General features: G+C 52.9%; 2 long non-coding RNA genes across 4 annotated transcripts; one reads left to right on the top strand and one right to left on the bottom strand.

Annotated features, from left to right (window-relative positions):
* Positions 1-1,184: 1,184 nt before the first annotated feature.
* LOC135980100 (uncharacterized) lies at positions 1,185-8,256 on the bottom strand. Of its 2 annotated transcripts, XR_010597328.1 has the most exons (3): positions 7,985-8,256; positions 6,650-6,785; positions 1,185-3,567 (listed from the first exon to the last, which is right to left on the bottom strand). It is a non-coding gene; the product is annotated as an uncharacterized LOC135980100 (long non-coding RNA). The 2 variants fall into 2 exon arrangements; XR_010597327.1 differs by having other exon boundaries at positions 1,185-6,785.
* LOC135980099 (uncharacterized) lies at positions 7,466-9,492 on the top strand. Of its 2 annotated transcripts, none has more exons than XR_010597326.1 (3): positions 7,466-7,776; positions 8,252-8,348; positions 9,355-9,492. It is a non-coding gene; the product is annotated as an uncharacterized LOC135980099 (long non-coding RNA). The 2 variants fall into 2 exon arrangements; XR_010597325.1 differs by having other exon boundaries at positions 7,471-7,682.
* Positions 9,493-10,792: the final 1,300 nt, after the last annotated feature.

Genomic DNA, 10,792 nt, shown 5'->3' with positions numbered 1-10,792 from the left:
TTCAGACCTGGGTCTGTTTTTGCAGCAGGCTAGTCTGTCTGGCTCAACAAGACAGGGTACCGAAGTCCCAAGCTGCCTGGGAAAATGGGCTCAGAGGTAGTCTCAGCACATCAGGTGGCAGTCCCCAGGGTGTTTCTGTGACCCAACCTGTCACAGCGTGTGCTTCCTAATTATTTCTACACTGATTGTTATTAATGCAACTTATGAAAAGCAGCAGCTCTCTCTGCATCTGACACGCACTAAATATACTATCAAATGGTTATCACTGTGGTCATCATTGTCTTATTGGTACCTGTGCTTCCTGGCTGTGTGTTGTATCCATCTGTGTTTTCTGTCTTACCCTGCAACCCCAATACCTACGTGGGCCTAGGACCAGGCCCTGCAGCCTGGGGAGTTGCTGGCCTAGGGCTTCCCAGCCCCCAAGGCCATTCCCCAGCCCTGCCTCACTCTAGGTGCCCCGTGAGCCCCCTGCAGCCAGGCCTGTCTCTCTCTCCTGTCAGAGGGAGACTCCTCAGCTTCTGCCTGCCCTGGCCTTCTTATCAGGCTGAGTGGCTCCGTTTGGGGCGTGGCCCCTGCTGCAGCCACTTCCCAAATCAGCCGGGGTTTTACCCCCTTACACAGCCCCAGCCCCTTCTTAACCTTCTTTTTGTTAAGCTAAATAGATTGAGGTCCTTGAGTCGATGACTATAAGGCATGTTTTATAATCCTTTAATCAGTCTTGTGACTCTTCTCTGGACACTCTCCAATTTATCAACATCCTTCTTAAATTGTGCACCCCAGAACGGGACACAGCATTCCAGCAGTGATTGCACCAGTGCCAAATACAGAGATAAAATAACCTCTCTGCTCCTACTTGCGATTCCCCTATTTAGGCATCTGGTCACCCTATTTCTGTATGCATTTCCCCAGGTTTTTTTGTAAAAATCAAAATTGAACTGCCCCAGAAATTCTGTCATGTGGAATCATCGTGAAACTCGCATGGCTCCAACCCTGCTGATGAATCTTTAGATCCACTGCACAGACTTCTGCCACTTGAGCTAATGGAGTAAGTGATGGCAGAGGCAGTAGGTTGTCATCCTATATGTGATATATCAGCTCTATAGGGGTGTTGCTGGCCCAGAGGGCCCCGAGGGGGCAACAGGGTTCGTTGCCCGGTGTGCGTCGCACCAATAGACACACCAGGGTGGAGAAGCAAACCAAGTTTATTCGAGATCTCGAAAAGGCACTCAGGAGACCAGCATGTCTCAAATCATAAGCGCAGCAAATACAAGCAAGTTTTCCCTTTTATATTCCAAGCTGTTTTCAGTAAGCCTTTTGTTCTGGTTTCTTCCTACCCCTCCCTCCGCGACAACAGTTACAGCAGGCAGTACATTAGAAAAGTTCCCATTCGCATGCTTATCTTCGACCTTGCAAGCTCTACGCACTAGGCCTTTCCCTCCCCCTTTCCCTGCATTATCACAAAAAGTTCTGCTAGTGTGAGCGAAACTGCAGCTGTCTGCTAGAAAAAGCTGACCATTACATATTCTGCTTCAGCATTAAGCTGTGAGCATGTAGGTAGGTGAAAGTTCACAAGATGGAGTTACTGTGGCTCACTTAGACCCAGAGCAGGGGAGTTTCATCGGCACTTATGGCCTTCCACTCCTCCGAGTTACCTGGTAGCTATGTCTAGTGACGTCAACAATTCCCTCCTTTGAGAACACTCAACAAACCTTTGGCAGAGTTTTCTCATACTCTAAAGACAACATGCGATTAAGTTCCATGCAATTGGGATCAACAATGAGAGAGTATAAAGGAACTTCTGGGGAATGGGAGGTACAAATCTTATGTATGAGCACTTTACAGCAAGCTAGCAAAAGGAAAAGAACAAAACATATCACAACACCTGTGAGCAAGATGTGAACAATGCCTCCCCCTAGTCCTCCTAGACCAGGTAACCAGCCCCAAAGGGAATCAAAAATAGTGGGTTCTCCTTCCTGGGCCTTCCACTGGTTCAAGGCCTGTTCGGCTGACAAGATGTGCTTGTTAATATCCTGTGAAAACTCTGAGACATAGGTACAACATTCTTCTCCAATAAGGGCACAGACCCCGCCCCGTGAGGCTAACACATAATCTAGGGCCTGGCGGTTTTGTAGAGACAGCAATCGAAGCTGGTACAGCTCAGAGCTTATGCCTTTTTCTATGGCTAGGGTATCATTGGCAAACTGAGTGAGAAATTTAGAAAGTCTTCTGTAGAGTTGGGCTAGCCGTCCCACCCCATAAGTAGGGAGGAATATCATTCCAAACCTGTCTCCTTCTCCGATGGGTTCAATGGTAGCTCTCAAGGATCGATAGTACCGAGGGTGACCTGAGGGAGCCTGGGATAGAACACGGAGGGGAGGAGCGAGATAGCCTTTGTAACAGCTACCATGCCAAGCATGAGGAAGCCATTTGTAGGCACTATTACCACAAATCCAGAATGCTTCACCATAACTAGCCTTTCCATTGTTACCTTGTAGGTCCCGTAGGGTGGCTTGTGGGGAAAGGGCAAAGAATGCAGTGCCAGTTTGCCAACTGGTGGCATTTAGTACAGGAATAGTGAGACTTATACCAGGACTAATATAAAATTTACACCTACTAATGCCTGCAAACCAGGTATGATTACTTGTACTGGCTTGCTGATAACATATGAGACCAGTGGGTGGAGGGCGTAGACGAATAGGCTGGGGCTTAAGAGTGCTACTATAGTGGGAATCCCAGGAGCCATTGTGTAGGCCATAAGGAGCTTCTGCTGTACAGTTGGATCCCAACTTAAATTGTCAGAGGTGCTGCTGCTGGTAACCATCCACCTTTGACAAAAGTCTGACCAATTTTGGGGAACTACTCTCCAGGGCAATCCAGCCGAATGGTGGGGAGACTGGGCACATATCCAACAGTGGGAGAGATTGAACTCATGGGCAAAGGCAATTTTCAGGGCCTCATAGGTATTGGTAGCCATGTCTGTAGGGATAGCTCCCCATCCTGCATGCGAGGTGGGTGAAACAGTAGGTAACAGAAGGATTGCTTCTGTGACAAAAAGGAATGTTGTGAGAGACCCTAAACCTGAATCTATATTGTGATTACAACAACCCCAATGCCCAGAAGATAAGAATCAGTGACACTAAACAAATCAAGAAATTAAAGGACCAGGACCATAGGCTAGGTCGGCCTACTGTGAATAGACAGAACCAATGCTCAGGGTTCTCGCGGGGAGTGCGCTGTGGCTGTTCAGAGAGATCACCAGGCATTCCCAGTGACCCTTACTGTCTTTTGAATAACAGCTTAAGTCCCAAATCGTCACTGGCAGTCTTCTCTGCAGGCTGGACAGTTCACTGTTCAGGAGTGGGTACTGCTTTCAGTCGAGAGTGATGAATCCAGTTCTTGTGCCCTTCGACCTTTGCTGCCGTGTGGGAGACCAGCAGGACGGTGTGGGGTCCCTTCCACTTCTCTTGGAGAGGTTCATCCTTCCAGGTCCGAACGAGAACGGAGTCACCAGGCTGTAAGGAGTGGACAGGGGCATCCAGCAGAAGAGGCTGTGAATCTTTGGTGTATCTGTGAAGAGAAGAAAGAACAGCAGACAGAGAGCACATGTACTGAGACAAGAAACCACACCCCATTTCCCACTCTCCTGCCAGAACCGGTGTACTGTTCAGAGGCCATGCCCTTCCAAATATAATCTCGAAGGGACTAAGCCCTAACCTGCCCTTGGGGAGAGCGCGAATATGGAGTAACACAAGGGGCAAAGCATCAGGCCACCTACGAAAGGCCTCCTGACAGACCTTTGAGAGGTGTCGCTTAAGTGTCTGATTTGTGCGTTCCACTACTCCACTGGCTTGTGGTCGCAAGGGTGTGTGGAGCTTCCAGAGGATTTGCAAGGCACTTGATATCTTTTGAACAACTTGAGATGTGAAGTGTGTTCCGTTATCAGATTCCATCCACTGGGGGAGTCCGAAGTGAGGAATGATCTCCTTGACAAACGTAAGAGCCACCGTTTTGGCAGTGTTGTTACGACATGGGAAGGCTTCGGGACATCCGCTGAATCGATCCACCAAGACAAGGAGGTACCTGTACCCTTGGGTCCTGGGAAACTCAGTAAAGTCTATTTGCCACACCAATCCTGGGCCTGGGGTAGGTTCCAGAGTGGCTGGCAATACTGCTACTCCTGGTCGAGGTTATTCTTTTGGCAGATTAAACATTCAGCCTGTATCTGTGGTGCTAGGGGTTTAAGTCCAGAGGTTAGAAAATATTTATTCATAAGCTGGATAAGAGCCTCTCTGCCTGCGTGGGTGGTTTGATGCAGTTTCTGCAACACTGGTCGGATCAGGCCCTTGGGCAGGAGGATTTTTCCCTCTGTGGAATAAAGCCATCCCTCCTTTTCCTGGAGACCGAGCCTGTCAGCCAGGTTTCTGTCCTCTTGGGAGTACTGAGGGGCTGCAAGCTCACCTGCTGATGGGATGAGGGCATGCATTTGGGCATTCTCCTCTGGTGGTGATTTCAGGGTAGCAGCACACTTGGCTTCCCTGTCTGCTCTGGCATTGCCCTTGGTTACATCTTGATCTTCCTTTTGATGGGCTCTGCAATGCACCACTGCTACTGCTGAGGGGAGTTGTACTGCCTCTAACAGCCGGAGAATTTGAGACCCAAGCTTACCCAGGGAACCTTGGGCTGTTAGCATTCCCCTTTGCTTCCACAGACCAGCGTGAGCATGCAATACCCCAAAAGCATACGTTGAGTCAGTAAAGATATTAACCCGTTTGTCTTTTGCCAGCTCGAGTGCACGAGTCAGGGCCACTAGTTCAGCAAGCTGGGCAGATGTCCCAGCAGGGAAACTTTCAGCTTCCACGGTATCATGAAGGGTCACAATAGCATAACCCGCCCTCCTTTGCCCATCTACAACGGCACTACTGCCATCCGTATACCATTCCAAGTCAGCATTTGGGAGTGGCTGATCTTTTAAATCTGGGCAGCTGGAGTAGTGGGCATCTATGATTTCCAGACAGTCATGTTCCTGCTTTTCTGTCTCTGGTAGCAGTGTAGCTGGATTAAGGGAGGGACAGGTTTGCAGGGTAACTTCAGGATTCTCTAACAGTTTTGCCTGATACCGAGCAACCCGAGCCTGTGTGAGCCAGAGACCACCCTTAGTGTCCAGCAGGGCTCGGACCATATGGGGAATATACACTTGCACAGTTCCTCCCAGTGTCAGTTTTTCAGCTTCCCCAAGCACTAAGGCAGTGGCTGCGACCGCCCTCAAGCATGCTGGTCACCCCTTTGAAACTTGATCCAGTTGTTTAGAGAACTATGCCACGGGACGTTTCCAGGTGCCTAATAACTGAGTAAGCACTCCCAGGGCTATCCCTTTCCTTTCATGCACATACAGTTGGAACGACTTAGAGAGATCCGGCAGACCCAGGGCTGGGGCTTCCATCAGCTTCCTTTTCAAGATTTTAAATGCCCTGTCCGCTTCTGGGACCAGTGAAAGGGGTCATGATCCGCTCCCTTAACACATTCATACAGAGGTTTAGCCCACAGTCCAAACTCTTTGAGACAAGGGATTAGACCCATGGCAGCAATTAGCAAGTCATCTACATATTGCAGGAGCAGGGCTCTGTCTGAATTATTCCACTCCTCCAAGTCTCTGGTCAGAGCCTGGCCGAACAGAGTGGGGGAATTTTTAAATCCCTGGGCCAATACTGTCCAGCAAAGCTGCTTTTTAACCCTTCTGTTGTCCTCCTTATGCCTTGCAGTACTTTGCAGATCTCATAGTTGCTTGGGCACATTCAGGCCCCCCTTTTCTTGGTTGTCAGCCAAGTCTTAGCTGTGAACAATGTCCTTGGATGGGGCCAGCATCTTATCTTTGGACTGAGCTTGCTAGCTATATTTTCCAGTTAACTCGTTCTGTTCTTTTTCCTTCTCCCTTTCTTGACTTTTAACCTCCAAAGGAACCTTCCACTCTTCACTCATACACCTTTTCCCAACAATGAACACATACACATTGCCTTTATACACCCTTCCAGTAACATAACTTCTATACAGAGCTTTGGAGCAACAAACCAGGACAAGCACACCCACTTCTGAGGATTCTACTCGGTACAACCTCTGGTGTCCAATAGCTTTCCTTTTTAAAACCTTAAATGCCTTCTCTGTGCCTCCTCCTTAGCCTTGGCTATAACCTAATTCCGCTCCACCTCAGACAACAAGGTTCTCATCAGTATATTGCAATCATCCCAGTCAGGCTTATGGCTTGCTAGACACCCTTCAAAGATTGAAATAAACCGATTTGGATTCGTTGAGAATTCCCCTGCTTCTGCCTTAAAGGCAGCTAGGTGCACTGGGTTAAAAGGCACATGAGAATACACTGGCACAATCTGGGCTGCACGATCCTGTGTTCCTGGACGGGCTACCACATTCTCAGTAATCAACGGATACAATCCCACCGAGGGGGCACTCTCTAGAGCCTGTGGGGGTGCTGGAGCCGAAGGGGACACCGATTCTGCCATTACAACTGTAGGAGGGTGCTGGGGATTAGCAGCAGGTACTACCGAGTCTGTCGGAGTCAGATGGCACTTGTGCAAAATATCAGGCCTATTTCTTAACAGCATAACCGTATACGCATAGAGATGTTCATTCCATTTACCTGTTCGCCGGGAACATTGCTGGGGTGGTGTCAGGGCTGGTCTGCAGAGGCATTCTGGCTGTTATGTGCATTCTGTCTTGGCTTCACTGGAGAAGTGTCTTTCCCGTCTCTAGGAGGAGGGTCTGTGATCAGAGGCCTTGGTGAAAGGGAAAGAAATCACGGTAGAAACGTATGCCTGCACTGCCACCTCTCCGCCATTGTCTAGGCAGGTTTCCCTATTCCAGCGGAGGTGAGGGGGACCCAGAGGAGCACTAGGAAACGAGGGAGAATGTTCAAAACTGGCTCATTTTCTGTGTCTCGCCTTCAACCTATTAAACAAAATCCCTGAAATCCCACCAGCCCCCAAGCTGGCCCCTGGGAGGGAAACACTCTGATTTCATTAGCAAATCAAGCCCCGCTTCATCGGCATTTCTGGGGTGACTTTAGCTCCGGCAGTGCCGCCGTACTGAATCACACAGCAACGCAACGGTGGGTGTTCGAAGTACTCGGCGTTGGCGTCATTCTGCCCCCCCTTGCCTTGACGAGAGCACTTGCCTATGGCTTCAGCGGGGACAGGCTAGGCCATGGCTGAGTGCTTCTGAAGCTCCCCCGCAGCATCCAGAGCTTGGCCTGGTGCTCCCTTACATGTGGGAAACGGCTCAGAGCTATGCTGAGAGCTGGAGCTGCAGTGCCGTGGAGGCCAGCACGTGGCGTGACCAGAGCCCTCCTTCACCATGGGGAGACCACTAGAGTGAGGGGCTGGGAGCATTTTGTTCCCTTTTCCCAGCAGCATGGCCCAGGGCGGTTGCTTTTCAGTTAGTTTGCTCAGTTAGCTCTAACCCCCTGGGTAGGTTTGCCCCAATAAAACCAGTCTCGGTTGATTGCACGAGCGCTCGGCCATGTCTGACTTCCCTGCTCTCTGTATGTGGCAGGCACGTGGAAGACAAATCGACGGTGTTTGGCACAGCGCTCAACTACACGTCCCTGAGGATCCTGGGGGTTGGGCCCGATGACCCGGACCTCGTGAGGGCTCGGATCAACCTCCACAGCAAAGGTCAGCATGTGGCTGGAGCTCTCCGGCATCCTGTCCTCCCCCCAGCAGCCATGGGGCTGGGACTGTTGAGAAGGGCTTGCCCAGCTCCGAAGGGGTGAGTGGTAGGCGAGGGGACATGCGGCCAGAGTGGCATGAGCCTTTGCAATGGCTTGTCCTTGGCTGTATGGCAGCATGTGCAGTTCGCACGTTAGTTTCTGCCCTGCCGCCCTTAGCTTCTCCCAGCGTGGCCTGGCTGGCGCAGCACGTGTGGCATGTCACAGCCCATGCTGCACCCTGCTGTGCCAGCACCCTGCCGCGCTTACCTTCTGGGGTGACGGTGAAACCTCAGCTCCTTCACTGGTTGCAAACGCTTCCCAGGTGTCGTTTCTGAATGGCTGTGTCTGTCGGTGTGTAGTGCCCGTTGTGTGCCCGCCGCACCGGCTTGCCGCTCTCCAGGGTCCCTGGCCTGCCACACGACCAGACCAGACCAGGATTCAGGAGCCTCTGTTCATGCCCTGTCACATGGCAGGGTCCGTGTCCCTGGCCCCCGTGGCTGCCGTCAGAGCCCAGATCTGTGTCTGTCTCTCCAGGGGGTGCTGTGGGAATCCCGTCCTGGGGGAAGTTTTGGCTGGCCGTCTTGAACGTTTACAGCTGGGAGGGAATGAACACGCTGTTCCCTGAGCTGTGGTAGGTGCTATTCTGTATCTGCAGAGTGTATTGATTTTCAGTCCCAAGCCACAGCCCTGTCCCCTCGCAGCAGCACCCAGCAGAGAGCCTGACGCCGAACACCAGGAACCTGAGAGTAATCCCCAGCCTGCACCAGTCCCCCATTCTCCCACTCAGCCTGGGCCAGGAGGCTTCGGGCACGGAAACCAGGCACCATTCCTGGCACGGGGCGTGGGCTGATGCGGGAGGGATGTTCTGTTGATGACCTTCCCTCCCCCATCCAAGCTCGGCCCACCTGCTCGACCTCCAGCCTTCCTGCCCTCTCTGCCAGCCTCCAGACCCACACGTTGCGCTCTCCCCAAGTCCCTCCCTCCTGGGGCTGAACCTGTGCTGGGTCCTGACACAGTTCCTCCCCATTTGGCATGCCACGGCTGTCCCTCTCCTGGAGCTGGGCGTGCCGCAGACTCCCCCAGCCCTCAGGGACAGCTGGTGCCTGAGCTGGCCGTGGGGCCAGGAGCAGGGGGCAGTGTGAAGCGAGGGAGTTCAGGCAGCTGGCTGATTACAGGGAAACTAGTGGCAGCATTGCCCACTGGCATGTTCCCCGCTGGAGAGGCTGTTTATTCCCTGCGCCTCCCTCCGCACCCCGTTAACACGAACCACAGGGAATCAGATGCAGTCTGTTGGCAGAGGCCCTGTCCAGGATAACAGCCTTGCTGGGTTGCTGGGAGAGCCCAGAACGCTGTCCTCGGGCGGGAGGAGACAGTCTCCTGGCTCCAAACGAGGGCTCCAGCTTCTCTTCCACGTCCCCCACACCCAAGGAGCACAGAGCAGCGATCGCCTGGGGTCGGTGCGTTGTCCTGTAGGGCTGCTCTAACGCTGAGGCAGCGGCTATCCTGGGCCCCGGGTGTCTCCTGGGCACATTACCCCTCTGACTGCCCACACCCCTGTCCTTAACTGTGCCGTGTCCCTGCGGCTCCCCACTCCCCATCCCGCACACTGCCGACAACGTCCCTCTGTTGTGTGACAGGCTGCTCCCGGCGTGGATGCCAGCCCACCCCTCCACGCTGTGGTGTCACTGCCGCCAGGTGTACCTGCCGATGAGCTACTGCTATGCCACGCGCCTGACTGCCGAGGAGGATGAGCTTGTCCAGAGCCTCAGACAGGTAAATGAACTCCCTGAGCACCCTCCCCACTCCTCACCCTGTGTAACGGTGGCCTGGAGACCCTTCCCACCATGGCCCAGCTGTGGCTAGTTGCATGGACCCGAATCTCCTCATTGGGCGCAAATCCCAGGGGCTGCAGCCCCTGGCAGTGCTTTGGTGGAGATCCCTGTGGGCTCGTTGTGATGTGATCCCCACATCAGCCCCTTGTTCCCCTGTCCCACCAGAGCTTCTGGGTCTTCCCCTTGCCTGGGCACTAACTGCGACGGCCCTGAGCCATGTCTCAGCAGCCCCGTGTCTGACACCTCTGTCCCTCATCTCTGTTACCAAAGAGGAGCACAGGGGTGGGAATCTCCCCTCATTCTCTGTGGTGAATCATAGAATATGAAGGGACCTCAGGAGGTCATCTAGTCCAACCCCCTGCTCAAAGCAGGACCAATCCCCTGACAGATTTTTGCCCCGATCCCTAAATGACCCCCTCAAGGATTGAACTCACAACCCTGGGTTTAGGAGGCCAGTGCTCAAACCACTGAGCTATCCCTCCCCCCTGAAGACTTTAGCAACCCTGCTGCTCAGTGTCTCGTCCTCTCTGGTTGTTCCACTCACCCTCTGCTGATCTAGCAGGGCCAGCGACTCTCACCAGCTTTCTGGTTCTCCGAGACTTACAGAAGTTCCTATTTGCTGCTGGCCATTCTGGTTCCCTCTGAGCCTCCTTACGCCTTCCCTGTCACAGCTGATGCTTCTGTACGTTGACGTAGTGTGGGCTGCATTTCTGCTCCTTCAGGGGGATGTTGCTTGAGTGAGCCACGTGGTCCTTCCATGCTTTCCCTTTCGCTTAGGGCTGAGGTACGACTGGCCCGTGCTGAGGTACGACTGGCCCGGGCTGGGTTGGGCCCCTCGATGTCGGTATGGGGCCACTGGCATATTACCTCTGTGCAGCATCCCAGCTCTCATTAGCAGATGGAAAGGCTCTGCCTTCATAGGTGCAGTAGTAACAGGAGCTGCATGGAACCGATGCCCCGCTGTCTGTGTGATGACCCAGAGCTCGATTCATCACATCAAGGGACCGGTAGATCATCTAGTCAGGCTCCTGTGTAACGCAGGCCAGAGAATGTCACCCAGTTACTCTGGACTGAGCCCAGCGACGTGTCTGGCTGCAGTACAGTGTGCCCTCCAGAAAAGCAGCCGGTCGGGAGCTGAAGACATCGAGAGATGGAGAGTCTGCTAGTTCCCTTGGCAGCACATTCCGGTGGTTGATCACCCTCATTGTTCACTGTTCGGGCCTTATAGCTTCAGCCACTGGTT

The sequence above is a fragment of the Chrysemys picta genome, unplaced genomic scaffold, assembly GCF_011386835.1.
Source record: "Chrysemys picta bellii isolate R12L10 unplaced genomic scaffold, ASM1138683v2 scaf1831, whole genome shotgun sequence".
NCBI lineage: Eukaryota > Metazoa > Chordata > Testudines > Emydidae > Chrysemys > Chrysemys picta.
This window is presented reverse-complemented; position numbering and strand designations above follow the sequence as displayed.